Source organism: Myxocyprinus asiaticus, chromosome 23, assembly GCF_019703515.2.
Source record: "Myxocyprinus asiaticus isolate MX2 ecotype Aquarium Trade chromosome 23, UBuf_Myxa_2, whole genome shotgun sequence".
Taxonomy (NCBI): Eukaryota; Metazoa; Chordata; class Actinopteri; order Cypriniformes; family Catostomidae; genus Myxocyprinus; species Myxocyprinus asiaticus.
In genome coordinates, this window is record NC_059366.1 from 15,317,113 (window position 1) to 15,330,809 (window position 13,697).

General features: G+C 39.3%; 1 long non-coding RNA gene across 1 annotated transcript; it reads left to right on the plus strand.

The window, feature by feature from the left end:
* The first annotated feature begins 617 nt into the window (after positions 1-617).
* LOC127413857 (uncharacterized) lies at positions 618-8,843 on the plus strand. The gene is made up of 3 exons (XR_007892705.1): positions 618-684; positions 5,506-5,542; positions 8,798-8,843. It is a non-coding gene; the product is annotated as an uncharacterized LOC127413857 (long non-coding RNA).
* The last annotated feature ends 4,854 nt before the right edge of the window (positions 8,844-13,697 follow it).

The window sequence follows — 13,697 nt, forward strand, 5'->3', positions numbered from 1 at the left end:
ACTTATCACTTTTCAAAGGACAGTTCCTTGTCCATGTAAAAGATTCTGGAAATACTAGAGCAGATTTACGTAGTACTCAGGAGATTACACCTAACCTGAGTATCTGATCTATACTGCGATGTCAGTACTTTGCCTCTATATAAAAAAAGCAAATGACATGATAAACCCATCTGTACAACCTGATACCAGGCTGCTGTGGTTAATGCATGTTTTTTTTTTTTATGCTCACTTTGATTTTCATTTTTCAAGGTAAGGTTATTAATCTTTTGACAGGATGTAAAACCCTGCTTCTGGTAGGTTTTAAAGAGACTGTACCCTCTATTCCGTTTACAGGTACAAAGTCTTTGCTTTAAATATTAACAAAGCCACAAACCACACAAGATGAGTCAAGTATGAGGTCAGTTTTGTGATGAGATTGCTCTTATAAGGCTTTCTCTCTCTCTCTCTCTCTCTCTCTCTCTCTCTCTCTCTCTCTCTCTCTCTCTCTCCCTCTCACACACACACACACACACACACACTGTATGCAACACAATTGTGTTACTCATGCAGGAGTGAAATGCCTAGGTTAAGCTGTTGGCCTGACTTATGGTACCAATAAAGTTTTCTGATTTAGGGTGCACTAATGAAACAGCTCTGCGTCCTGTTGTGGGAGGGACAGTGTGTCACTGTGAAGGCTGTTTGGAGGTCAGTGAGCTTTTGCAAACCTTTTACTCTGACATACTCAAAGTGTTATCTGTTGGCAGAATAGGAGAGCCCAGGCTGGTTGTCAAATGGGGAAGTTGTCACAAGGTCTATATCTCAGTAACTACGAGGTCCAATTACACAAATGTGTGTTTTCTCTAGCAGTGGTTTTGTCGTTTTCAAACCCCTAGTTCAATTCAGTTAAATTATTTGAATCTTTATGAATTTCAAGCAATCCTCCAAACCAAAATTCAAACAGCACAATATTTTTGCTATAGTTGAGTAAACCAGTCAACACAATAAACCCACACTAGCATACATGTAGGTAAGGGTCCAGAAAATATTGAATGTAAGTTTAAAGCTGCACTAAAATTCCATTATTGAGCGAGTACCAATATTTATATTTTGAGCTATTAGGATGGATTTGGTGCAAAATCGCAGGCTTAAAGGAACAGTTCACCCAAAAATTATAATTCTCTCATCATTTATGCACTCTCATGCCATTCCAGATGCATATGACTTTCTTCCATAGAACAGAAACAAAGGTATTTAATGACAACACAAGTGAATTTTGAGCAAATTTTCAGTCTCCAAAAAGCACATAAACATTATCCATAAGACTCTAGTGGTTTAATCCGTGTGTTCTGTAGCGATCCAATCAACGGATGAGAAACAAACCAAAATATAACTCCTTTCTCAAAGTACATCTTGCCATTGCAGTCTCTAGGCACGATCATGACTGCAAGCTTGATTATACTTCCTAGTGCTTGACGCATGCACAGAGTGCTAGATGGCGCTATATGAAGTGTAATCGAGCTTGAAACCATGATCACTAATGAGACTGCTGATGTCAAGATTTATAGTAAAAAAATAAAAATAAATAATATATATTTTGGTCAGTTCTTCCCCAATATTGATTGGATTGCTTCAGAAGTCATGGATTTAACCACTGGAGTCTTATGGATTACCTTTATGCTACATTTATGTGCTTTTTGGAGACTGAAATTTGGTCACCCCTCACTTGCATTGTATGGACAATGAGACTCCATATCTCCATTAAAATATCTTCATTTGTGTTCTGCAGAAGAAAGAAAGTCATACAGATTTGAAACAACGTAAGCAGATAATGACTTCATCCCTTTAACTTTTAGCTATGTTCTCAGAAAACAACGGTTTCTTTACTTTTAATTCTGAAAAGCCTATAATGGGCTGTTTTTGCAACAACATACCAAATATAGTGAGAAAACATGCCCTGCTACAAAAGTTCAATGTGTGTTCAATGAACTGTATCTTTTTTTTCTTGGACAATAACGGTGGATCTGTTCAATAGCTTTTCTGTAGCCAAGACAAATATGCACTGGAGTAAAAAGTGTAACAACTAGCCCCTGTCTCTACTATTTAGTTCCCTTGTACTTCTGGCCAAGTTCTGAGGACTTGTCTTAGTCTTGCTACTAAGCATTTGTGCCTCTGTAAGTTAGCCAGACTGACGATATATACAGTAAATACTGTGTATCATCAGGCAGATTCTGTCCTGAGGTGTCGTGACTAGAAATTAGAAAATAAAACCAGCAGAGTGCTGTGCTGGCCTAGAAGAGCTGATGCATCAGAGACCTTCCATCTTCCTCAACACTTTTATTTTCCCCATTATGTCCCTGTTAATGAGTCGCTGAGAACACCAAAGCCAATATATTGGGGTAACGCATTCAAATAGCCGATATAATGAAATGGGGTTTATCGGGATGGGTGTCTGTTAATGCGTGGGCTCTTGATGCACTGTTGGGTTGGGGAAAGGTCTAGTTCTGGCATCGTTGTGGATTTTGGGTGATAAAATGAGGGCTGTGTACTCTCTAGGTACTTTTTCACGGGCTTTGTTAACTTTTAGATTGGAGTATATATGTAATGATTCCTTTTTAAAAAAAACACAGTAGACCTGACTTTAATTAACTCTAATATGCATTTATATTATTATTTTATATAAGTGCCAGGTTTCCTGCACACATCCATTACCAAAGCAAACTAAAGCTCTTTTAGTATATTTATTACCACACAAACTGGGTTTAAATGAATAAACTTAATGATGTAGGCTCCAAAAATGTGTTGTCCTTTATTTTCTGCGCAGAGAATCAATGTTATGCATTAGCAGTATAAATTAAGTAATACTTTACCTAGGCATGTTGCTGCCTTTGATACATTCTCTTAGTAAGATATATTCTCCTGGCTGAGCGCTCCCAAGGGCTCTTGGGGAAAGAATTATATAGTTCATTCTAATGAAAGAGCTTGTGGCTGGCAATGGCTTAAAAGATGCATTTGCACTGTGGAAAATGTATTGGGAAGATCTTGCCAAAACAGGATCATTCACCAGATACAGTAACTGTACAGTTATGTCATTGTCCTTTTGCATGAATATTTGTGTGTATATATATGAAAAAAGGTACTCAGAAAATGAGGAAAACCCCTTGGGATTATGAGAAAAGGTCAAAAAGTGTCTCGAGTACCAATTTACTCTCCTTTCAGTAATCATTAGTCTGTAATCTATAATCTGTAAACTATAATCTGAGTACGCACATTTACAAATGGAATGGAATCTGATTACAAGTACTTGATTTTTGTAATATGATTACATATTACTACCCAACATTGTCAGCACAATTGCAAGTGTGATTTTGCTTATAAATAACAGATCTATTGTATAAACATGAAGTTATTGTGTAATTTAGGTTTCAGGCTAAATTTGACCAGTTAGTTTTCTCTGCTAACGAAAATAATTCCAACACACAGACTGACAGCTGCAACGCCGCAAATACAGACAAGCACAGTAATATAAACAGTGATAAATCCCAGTGCTATTACACAAAATAACAGCACTCTTTTGGAAAGGCCCTTGTCCAATCAAATTACAAAATGTAAAATGTGGTCACTTGTAGTTGTTACATTAAGGGCATTTTGTGGTATTTTTATTTTCATTCTAGAGAACCAAAACTAACTGTTTTTTAAGTCAAGCATTCATAATTGATGAAAGAATGTAACAGCATTGAGCACAGTCCCAGTACAAAGTTTTTATCCATTACAACTGGACTGTTGGATATGGAACCAAACAATAACATGACCTTCACTTATAATCTGATGTACTATGCATTGCTTGGTACAAACATCCTCTGTCTTGTTCGGATTTACATTTTCTGAGAATCTCCTTCGGAGCAGATAGGGTGGAGAAAATTGCCTCATTCAGTTTGTGCATGCTTATAGTGATTGGTGGTCTCATCTGCTGAATCATTGCATTAGTATCTGCTTTCCAGATCTCCTGTGGCCCTACCTACACTCTCAGGCCAAAGAGCGCTCACTCGTAGCGAAGATAAACTGAGATTACCCCTCTCTGCCATTCCAAAAGTGCCATCTATCACCGGGGCCTCCATGTGACTTCAATTACATTAACAAGCTTAATGTTAGTGTTAAAACACAGTTAAGAACATGCCAGGGGCCATGGGTGAGGTAGAGCTCTGCCTATGACTAATGGATGACCTGTCACAAAAACACAAAGGAAAATTCCTTTCAGTCAGCTAGATATTTGTGAAGAGTTAAAATAACTTTTTCGCCTCTGTCTTAAGGTATAACCTCCGTAATCACTAATTGTGTGTTTTCTCTTGTGAACTTTAAGTTCGTCCCGACAGGTTATTTCAGCTCGTTATCGGGAAAGCATTTATCCACTTGGAATTATTACTCCACAAGGCCCTCCCACAGCAACATAAACACTAGTGAATCTTTGAGAGTTATGGTGAAGCCTTTCCTCATTAGATGGGCAATCAACTGGGGGAGAGCAAAGCCCAATTCCTGCCTTTATTGAGTGTAAAGAAGAGCCAGACTGACATTTACATCTTCTGGTTCTTCATGACTGGCTGGCTGGGAAATCACCCCATAGATCTCCCTTTTGAGGAGGGGTGCTGGAGCAAAAGACCAGATCCAATTTACTGCCTTGACTTATGAAACCTGCCTCATATTCACATCTCTGATAAAGAGGAGATAAGAATAATAAATTCAATTTTGATATTCGACCAAACGAAGTGAAATTAATCTTCTCTGCAAAAAATAAATAAATGAATAAATGAAATTGGAGTTTGGTAAAACCTGAGGTCCCAAGGGTCACCGGACTAGAACAAGTTGCAGATAACAAGTGAATCGGTAACACTTTAAAATAAGGTTTTTCCAAAAATCAACAACAGTATCATTATATCAATAATTGCTTGAAAAATACATTGTTCATTCTTAATTCATACTACCTAATGCATTTACTAGAGTTAACAAATACAACCTTATTGTAAAGTGTTACCAGTTAATCATCCCCAGGAGAACGTTCATTCATATGTTGCTGTTTATCCATAAGCCAAGTTTTATTGTTTATCCTGTGTAAACATTTGAGCAAGATTCATGGCAACTTTAAAGAGACATAATAAGGCGAGGAGACAGGCCACTCATATATAGATGAATGGGAGAAATCATAACGCTAAAAATGGCAGCTGTAGTCCCGCCTACATTTGTTCATGTGAGAACTTGCATTGTATAACACTAAAAACTCACATGAAGACGCGAGCCACTGTGAACAAGCTTCTCCCAAGCACTCATGAACGTGCAACGGGCATTACGATTTTCACTGAAAAATTTTGCGTTGTTTCTCACCAAAACTTATGCCTTCAGAGTACTTGTCATATGAAGCACAAGTCACATGGACAACTTTTATGATGCTTTTGGATGCTTTTTAATCTTTGAAGTGAGTACCTTTGTTATACATAGACCGGGATATGTAACACTTTTCCTTTTTATGTTCTGCAGATGTCAAGAAGTCATACAGCTTTAAAAAGACATGAAGGTGAGTAAATTATGACAGATTTCAATTTTTGGGTGAACTATTCCTTTTAAAAAGCCAATCGCCTGTTTGTTTTCTATTGACTGTGCATGTGCAGCTAGACCAACTTGAATTTTTTTTTTTTTTTTTTTTTGTGCATCATTTGAGCTAACAAAACACAATTCATGATACCATAGTCATAGATACCAAGTAAGGGTGCCAACACAATGGGGTGTCAATAAAAACACATAATACTGAAATCCTAAATGGATATAATCCTAAAGGGATATTATTTATGTATTATTTATGGGATTTTATTAATGTAGACACCAATGACTTCCAGTGACTTAATGGAATCTATCAGTAATTTTCAATGACTCCTCATATCTTCCATAACAATCAGCCAACCACTACAATTAACAAATAAAGGACTTAAAGGGTTAGTTCACCCAAAAATGTATATTCTCTCATTATTTACTCACCCTCCTGGCATCCCAGATGTGTATTACTTTCTTTCTTCTGCAGAACAGAAATTAAGATTTTTAGAAGAATATTTCAGCTCTTTAGGTCTTCACAATGGAAGTGAACGGGTGCCAAAATTTTGAAGCTCCAAAATTCACATAAAGGGAGCAAGTAATTCATATGACTCCAGTGATTAAATCCATATCTTCAAACGCAATATGATAGGTTTGGGTGAGAAACAGATCAATATATAAATCATTTTTTGTCATAAATTCTCCCCCCTGCCCAGTAGGGGGCGATATGCACAATGAATGTGAATCACCAAAAACAGAAGAAGAATGTGAAATTGAAACTGAAGTGAAGATTGACTGAGCAAGGAGGAGAATTTATAGTAAATAAAGACTGAAATATTGGTCTGTTTCTCACCCACATCTACAGTATCATATCGCTTCTGAAGATATTGATTTAACCACCAGGGTAGTCTGGAATAGTTTTATGTTGCCCTTATGTGGATTCTGGAGCTTAAAAATGTTGGCACCCATTCAGTTGCATTGTATGGACCTACAGATCTGAGATATTCTTCTAAAAATCTTCATTTGTGTTCTTCAGGTGAAAGAAAGTCATACACATCTTGGATGACATAAGGGTGAGTAAATGATGAGAGAATTTTCATTTTTGGGTGAACTAACCCTTTAAGTCCATTATTTGTTAATTGTAGTGGTTGGCTGATTGTTGTGGAAGAAATGAGGAGTCATTGAAAATTATTGACAGATTCCATTAAGTAACTGGAAGTCATTGGTGTCTACATTAATAAAAAACAAAAAAGAAATACAGTAATACAAATAAGGGCATGCATCCAGCATACATGAAACCAATAATACAAGTAAACAATTCTAATAAAATTCTAAATTAACTTTGTGCTCTATGGTTAAACATAATTTAGGAACAAGATGATAAAGAGACTGGGAAAAAAGGTCTTTAAAGGTCTTTAAAAGGTCACATTTTTTGAGACGTTAACAAATATGGACAGGCTCCAAATCACTGAAAACAATGAAAGCACTCATTTTGTTTATTGTTAAGGTGAAAGTGGTTATTTCTTTTGTTTTATTGAGCCATTTCGTTCTTCCGGTTTCAAAACAAAAGTTGAAGCAACGTCACAAAAATGAGGTAAATGCGTAAAGTCTGAGTTATGATTGGTAGGACAACACATATTTACGTCACTAGATTCTGAGCATTTTCCCACATTATTCATGTGAAGGAATGCTTACATCCAATCACAGTGCTGCCACATGCATGCATCTTCTCGCTGTACATCTGAACAGGATAACACGACGGCTTGTTCAAAAACAGAAGACAGTGATGAAAACCAAAAACTCGAAGTCATGTCAACTCTTTTTTTGATCTACTTTACATCAAGTTAAGGGATTTATGCCTACATGGTTTACCGGTGTTATGTCATCATGATAGTGGAGTTGAAATACAGGATAACTTTACACGGAGAAGGTTAGTAAGCAATTTTATCACACTAGAGCCATGTTAAAATGTATTATGCTTAAGTATTGTGGCTATACTTTTGAAAATGCAAGTTTACTGCATGCAACTTTTTTCTTTAGATTATTTTCTGTGGCAATCAACATTGTGCTTCAAATACTGTCAATACAGTTTTATTTGTATTAAACCCGAAACACTTCTTGTAATAAATATCTATGAATTAATTTAAATATCTCAAAGCAGTGCTGGTTTTGATGGTAATGTCTGCTCTGACTGCTGTTCTCACTTTCTGAAAAGTGTGAACAAAACATCTGAATCTTTTTGCAGATTTGCAAACGGTTCTATATCGTCTACACTCTTCACACTTTTGTCCCATGATTAATATACAGTCCCAAACTATTTTGTTTTAATCTACACTCATAATGTGAGGTTAAGCAGCCATCTCTGTTGTGTTTTTTTTGTTTTTTTTTTTTTTTGGAGATGGCTCTTGACCTCCTTCCTGTTTCCCTTTTCCCACCCACAATACCCACCCACATATTTACATATTTTCCCGGCCATTTCGAGAGTCATTTCTCAGTTATAGGTGTGAAAAATTGGGGCTCAACTAGGTCTTCTTGTCGTCTTGTCGTAAATCTTTTAACGACACAAATTTTAAGAGGAAAAGCCCCTGCAAGGACAAGAACTGACCAGCAGCACACAGAGCACTGCAAATGGAACTCTTAAAGGCGCACTCAGTAACTTTTTTGTTTGTGTTATCTTGGACTTAAACTCACACCTAGCGGTGTGGATACAGCATCATTTAAAACCAATAGTTTTTAGTTACCGATGCCATTGTAGAAATTCACTATTTACAGTCAGCCATGATTAATTCAATCCATGAGTGAAAGTGTCCAATAGCAGTGCGGTTACTGAGATTAAGTGAATAGTATTCAGCTGGTCATGTGATTCTAATATGACAGCCCCCATGAGGGGATTCTCTCCATGTACTGTAGAATAAAACAGCTTTTATAAGGTTACTGCTGTGACTGGAGTATTCATCTAATGTGATAGGTCATGATTTTATACAAGTTTCAAATTAAAATTAATTTCCTTAAGTAAAACTTTTTAATGAGGAAAAAATTCTGAGCGCACCTTTAAATTGTCCACAAAGGCAACTACTACAATTGGTAACACCTGGAGCTCCAGTAGGAGGAGCTAAAAGCAATGGGGATTGTGGTGATGTGGGCGTGGCCGTGCAACGTCTGTGGAGAGCGAGGCAGGGAGAGGAAGAGTGGTAAGGATTGACACCTGTGGGAAATTATCTCTAACAGCTGTTTTGCATTGCAGTGAAAACTGGAGAAGGATAAAAGGGCAATCCAGACCGCCAGAGAGGGGAGAAAGAGCTACGCTTGAAACGCCTCTGTGTGTGTGTGTGTGTGTGTGTGTGTGTGTGTGTGTGTGTGTGTGTGTGTGTGTGTGTGTGCACGCGCGTGTGCGCGTTTAAGTGTAAGTGCTGAAAAGCCACGTTGATTATTGTAAATAAACGAATTAATTGAGAAGAGAATACGCCGAGTCCCGCTTCCTCGTTCCTACAAATCCAGTGACTTGTTACAGGGATATTCTACAGAGTATGTAAATTAATGATAATCTTAACCAACAGTTTCCAACATTTTGTCCTTTTCTTATTCAAGCGGAAATAGCTGTAACTAGCACCCCAGAGATTTTTCCAATATGGCCGGCAAGTTAAGTGACATGCCATAAAGGGACTTGAACTTGCATGAACAACATTCTATGTCAGTGGGGTCTCTGAACTTTTCAGTGAGCTATTCTGAAATATTTTGCTGACTCTGCCAAGGCTTTAGCAAGATGCACTGCAGCCTGGACAATGTATGGACTCACTATACCAGGCCACTATGCATGGCATACATCAACAGATTAGCTCTTTTCATTCAACAGCATTTACACTTTATTCTTTGAGATGGAAGGTGGCATCCCAGTGCCTAACAATGTCACAGAGGAACTCTTCCCTTTAAAGTGTGTGCCCTAAATTGGCTTTGCAGCCATCATCCAATTAGGGCTGAAATATGGTAAGTGCCACAGCTATTATTGTGTACCAAAAGGGGTACAGAGAGACTGAAAGGCTGAAGTCAAGGAGTAGTTTTCAGCTGTATGGTTTGTTGATTTGTGCTTACACAGCAGAAAAAGTGCGCAATGATGAGGGATAGCACGGCACAGCCGCAGGATCATAAATAAATACTCTTAGGTGGATCTGTCTCTTGGGGACATATACTACACCTCTCGCAAATACAACAGAAAAGATCAGTGTCTCGCAGACAGAGTGGGCACAGGAAAATCAATGCATGGCTCAACAAAACCTATTCTTTAGCCCAACCACAGAACAAGGCCACAATGAACTATGAGGAATATTTGGCTGGATATAGCCTACCATAAGAAGAGTTAATAAACAAGATGCATGGCCTTTTTCAATGGGTTTGCCAGAAAAAATCAATGTTTTCAAAGCTACACTAAAACTGGCACTATGACAATGGGGTCCAACTGAGAGATCTTCAAGAAGCAAAAACATGATGGTGAATGATGTACATCTACACACTAGATAAAGCTCTGACAGAGCATTTGCCATATAGGAATGCATACAATTCGATTTGAGGGCATAGAAAGAGCCATGATAGTTTGAAATCACGTGGGAATACAGCATTTCAAACTTAATACAGTTAATTTCCAAAAGTACAATGGACCCGCATCTCCGATATTTTTATTGGTCAATGAATGCCTACATCAGATTGTGTTGCACATTAAAAAGTTGAACTCTTCTCAACGTTTGGTCGCATGACAGAGTGTTACTTTCGAAAACCCTTGCGTTTTCCCTCTCTGCACCATCCCCATTGAAACCATGGATTCTCATTTTTTTCTGGTTTTCTGATGTAAATGCTAGTGTGTAGGTGACTTGATTCCTTATTCCTATCCACATGAAGAATTTTGAACAGTCTGATCAGTCAATAAAGCTTTCATGAAGTAGTAAGGCTGTCCTCTGTGCATCAAAACCAAAAAGATGAATAGCAATCTGAAACAACCAATCAAAGTCAGGATCATCTGGATGAGGTGACTGCAGAAGGCAATGTCTGATTTATATCAAACGTTCACCAAATGGCATGGTAACTGCAGCCTCTGATAGCAGCTAAGGCTTCTAGTTTGATATAAGCTTTCAAACCTGTCAACTCGAAGATGTAGCACAGCTCAACTGACAGCAGGATTGATTTTCACGGCTCTTAAATGCAGCCTATGCAAGGAGAACCAAGGACACTCCCTTTTCTCAGGTAATGACAATCGTCTTTAAGAAATAATGGCCTTGATGACGCTTTTGAAAAGTTTCCAGGTTGCCTCCAATAATTAATTCTTGGTCGATGACAAGATGATAGATTCCATCCCTCTGAAATGACGCTGTTGCCACAATTTAATTGACGAGGAATGAATCCAGGAGGTTACAGAGGAGCAGGCTAAATTTCATGTGATCAGCAAGGTTTCAAACAATCATTGGCAAACTGATGTCTGCCACATATCTATAAGTCATTGTGTTTTATAGGCCATTAGGGATCTCTGGAGAAAGGCTGCATGGGGAGTATGGCTTTTTGTTGAAATTAAAATGTCAAAGAGAAAGAAATAGAACAAAACAGGGAATCTGTAATTAATTACATGGCCATAAAAACTCAATAATCAGGAGGCAGTTCCACTCTCTAGCACAGCAGTTTCTGATCACAGCAAACTGAAATAAAATACATTCATCTCCCTAAATTAGATTTTTAATCTGGAAAGCAATACACAGTGATACAGTACGGTTCTTCCCATGCAGACTGCAGGAGTTGTCTGAAAAAATGAACTGGACTAGTTCAATGTAGAAGATATTAACGACTATTGCACCTGAAGTTGTTGCCAAAAATCTGCTGCAATCACTGAAAATTGGTGAGCTTTACACATGAGATGAGCTCACAGCTCTCTAGAGCTTAAAGAAAATTTCAGCAAAGAAAAAGGCACATATATTATAGAATTTGAATGGTGACTTCCTCTAGGATGTACAGGGAATGATAGTGTATATCCTAAAGTGTGCTGTGCTGAGCGTGTTCAGCAAAAAGACGTTCTTCTAATTGCTTTTAATGATTTTCCAAATATATGCACACAGAGGATATCTATTGGACTCCTATAAGTATCGTTAATGTGAAAGAAGACACGGTGTTATGTGGCTTTCATTGACTTCTGTTCTGACTTTAGCAACACTCACTCTCTATGTGTCAAAGCAGAGGAGGTATGAGAACAGGTTCATCAGTATAGAAAAGCAAGGCCTGTATTGACTGAGCAAGATTTCTTGTTAGCAAAGGGCCACCTATTAAAAGCAACATGCAGATATAGTACAGAACACCTAAATATATTCCAACATTTGTTAATATATTCTTAGTATATTTATAGTATTATATATAGTATTATTGTTCAGAAGCGTGACAGTGGTTTAGCTGTTTTCAAAAGAGAGTAGATTTTCCAGTAACAAGCAATTGCTAAAATTCCAACGAATAGCAGTGTAACATCACAAAATACTAAGGGGCGAATTTACTAAACAGTTGCAGCACATTTGCTTGTGGGATTTCAGTGCAAAAACCTGCGTCTTATTCACAAACCACACAGAAACGTCATGGTTACTTGTGTAACCTCCGTTCCCTGATGGAGGGAACGAGACGTTGTGTCAATGTAATGACACTAGGGGTCACACTTGGGAGCCCGAGACACCTCTGGTCTTTGATAAAAGGCCAATGAAAATTGGCGAGTGGTATTTGCATGCCACTCCCCCGGACATACGGGTATAAAAGGAGCTGGTATGCAACCACTCATTCAGGTTTTATGCTGAGGAGCCGATATAAGGTCCGGCCATTTCAGCAGGTAGTTCAGCGTTGTGGCAGGAGGGACACAAAGTCTTGTTCCCTCCATCAGGGAATGGAGGTTACACAAGTAAACATGACGTTCCCTATCTGTCACTCACTCAACATTGTATCGATGTAGTGACACCAGGGGTTCCTATACGAAACGCCACAATTGGCTGAACTGTGTTACGTGAACTGGCGGTGTGTGGTGGGCAGACTACTGTGTGCCTCATAGCCAGCACACCAGGTCGACACGTAACCTCCCCCAACATAGTTATGAGTGTCGAACAGCCCTTTGGGGATAAGTCGGCTACCCAAGAGATAGAGACAGGCTTAACCCAGTCGTGGCCTCTTTTCCCCTTCTCTTTTTCCACCTCCTAAAAAAGAAGGGGGATTATCCGACTGGGCCGCCAGGTCTAGTCGGGGGGTGTCCCTCCCAAGGGGAAGACACCGCGGAGCCCACACCTCACCCAAAGAGAGGGGGGGTATTTAAGTGGAAGAATACATCACATGGTCTTTCCAACCACGTGGAGAGTCTTCAAGGTAGATCCTACCCAACGGGGGAGGAGTTACTACAAACATGGAGACTGGGGCAGAGGGGCTCTACCCAAGGAAGACGCAGTTTGCCAACAGGGAAACGAATTAGCAGAAGATATATATCGCATGGGGTTAGCCTTATAGGGAACCGCGACATGTGCAGCACCTACCCCAGAACAGGGCTCTTAGTTAGCATGTGTACTGGGCTGGCAGTGAGTCTCTCCAAAAATTCGACTGCCACAGGGCTCGGAGGAAGTCAACCAGGGAACATAGTTTGTGAACACTACTGGGAATTAATGGTGCACGTCTTCAGCTCAGAGGAGGTGAAAGGCGCTATGTGCAAGCGATACACCCGGCCAGCTATCCTTGGCTTATCCACTTGTATTGCGTGCCACTACCTGGGATGAAACCGGTTCCACCCAGAGGTTGTAGAACCTTGCAAAGGTGTTGGGTGTTGCCCAGCCTGCTGCTCTGCAAATGTCTGTTAGAGAGGCACTCCTGGCCAGGGCCCAGGAAGCCGCTACACCCCTGGTAGAATGGGCTCATAGCCCTACCAGGGGCGGCAAGTCCTGGGCGTGATATGCCATAGTTATGGCGTCAATGAACCAGTGGGCGATCCTCTGCTTGGAGACAGTGCTTCCTTTCCGCTGTGCACCAAAGTAGACAAAGAGCTGCTCAGAGATCCTAAAGCTCTGCGTGAGATCCAAATAGATGCGTAAAGCGTGCACCGGACACAGCAACAACAGGGCTGGGTCTGCCTCCTCCTAGGGCAGCGCTTGCAGGTT